The following is a 1,970-nucleotide window of genomic DNA, read 5'->3' on the forward strand; positions in this document are numbered from 1 at the left end:
TCAATGAACATTCAACCCGTGAACTTCATTCCTGAGAATATTATTCAAGTTCAAAGGCATTCCAACCAGAAGGCTAATGAAAATCTCAGAAAAATTCATAAGACCCCAGGGAGACTCAAGCATACATTCACACATACATGTACACATACATACATCACGGAGTGCTTTTTTTCCCCTAGATAATTCTCAGCTAGTAAAATAAAGTATTTTCAAAGAGAACAAAAGGATACTATTAAGAACCTTAGTTGGTTTTCTCTTTAAGAAACAGATCCAAATAACCCTATGAAAAATAGAATTCTATAAAATCATGTTTCCTTATTAATTTCTTATCTACATAATCCAAGTACAATTTGTAACAAGTAAAAACAGAAATAGTATAATGCTTTATGGCTGGAAGATTAAAAGCATTGCTTTACTGAAATCAAATAATTTATTTTATTATTACTCAAGCCAGCCTTAGTATAAACCTCACCATTAACACCATGGTACAATTTTACAACAGAATAGCAACAAGAGAAATATATGAATTTTCAACAAGTCAGATGGTACATTGATGGAAGCACGTTTTTAAAACAGACTCTACTCTTTCAGCTCTGGTATTTTTACAGTGTTGCACACAAGCTTCCCTAGGTAATCATGAGCCACATTAATATCCTGAGTATGAATGTATACACTGCTCCTCTTGATCTCAGTGAAACCATAAGAAGTGTGGTATCTTTCTTGCATAAATGCAAGCACAAAGACATTTTTAGTTTAGGCATTTTATTTAATGAAATGAAAAGGAACCACAACAAAAACAAGAAGATACAAAGCAAAACATACAAACAAAAGACAGGGATAAGTGAGTTGGAAACCAGAAGGCTGACACACTAATTGAACATTACCTTTTTCTCATAGTGAGGAAAATGCATCATGGTCATTCCTGTCTTTTCTGATTTCAGACCCCCAGCTGAGAAGGCAGCTGTGCAGAGCAAGGAACTGGTGAGCTCTGCAGGAGTCCTGTATCCTAATACTATTCCCAGAAATTCATGCTTTCTTTCAGTTGCTGTGTTGTCATTAACAATGCCAGAAATGGAAAACGTTGTCCTCTTTTCTACAGCAGTAGCACTAAGATCACAGTGATAGTCTCTTTAAAGACATCAAAAGCCTGGATCACCCTGTTTTTATTGTTATTTATTTTCAGTGTAGCCTCCAAAGAGCAGGCATTGGCTAGTTTTCAAATGTTCGAAATCCTGGAGAGCTTTCATTAATCATATGGTTAATGGAATAGATGACGGCAAAACAGATATGAAAGTTGAAACATATGGGAGAGGGAGGGTTGATTGCTTCCCCCCCATGCCAAAAAAAAGAAAAAAAGTATGAAAGTTGAAACATATGGGAGAGGGAGGGTTGATTGCTTCCCCCCCATGCCAAAAAAAAAGAAAAAAAGAAAGAAAGAGACAAAGAAACAAAGAAAGGAGAGCTTCACTGTTACAATGCAATTTTTTTCCAAGATTGCAACATTGAAATCCTTACCTTTAATAAAAAAGAAACTATATTTCATGGATCTGATAAAAGTAGCAATACAAAATTAACTGCAACCTAAAATAAAGCTACATATCGTAAAAGCCCTTGGTAATGGAATTGATTTATCTCTGTTTCCATATAGTGGCATTAAAAATGTTTTATTAAGTACTATGGAAAAGACTTGAAAAATAATTACAAGGAAAGTACTGAGCAACATAATGGCTGCAGTTGTGGCTACAGGATATGATTGATGTTACAGGGCTGTCATAAATGAATAAAACATGTCATAGTCAGAGCTGAGAATTCTGTTGGGGTTCAGCCTTCAAAATTAGAGGAAAAGCAATAGTTTACATTTCTGAAAGTATCACAGACTTTAAATACATATATGCTTAATGTATAAAATTACATTTATACTTATAAAATACACATGTGTTGGCATATATAGTAAGGAACATTCAGCTTCA

The 1,970-nt window shown here is 34.3% G+C and overlaps 1 long non-coding RNA gene across 1 annotated transcript in view; it reads right to left on the minus strand.

Annotated features, from left to right (window-relative positions):
- Positions 1–1,052, minus strand: part of LOC103605014 — a 7,328-nt gene extending 6,276 nt beyond the window's left edge. The window contains exon 1 of the long non-coding RNA XR_551769.1: positions 885–1,052. This is a non-coding gene — a long non-coding RNA (uncharacterized LOC103605014). The remainder of the gene's footprint in view (positions 1–884) is intronic.
- Positions 1,053–1,970: the final 918 nt, after the last annotated feature.

The sequence above is a fragment of the Galeopterus variegatus genome, unplaced genomic scaffold (genome assembly GCF_000696425.1).
Source record: "Galeopterus variegatus unplaced genomic scaffold, G_variegatus-3.0.2 Scaffold5544, whole genome shotgun sequence".
In the NCBI taxonomy this organism is placed as follows: domain Eukaryota; kingdom Metazoa; phylum Chordata; class Mammalia; order Dermoptera; family Cynocephalidae; genus Galeopterus; species Galeopterus variegatus.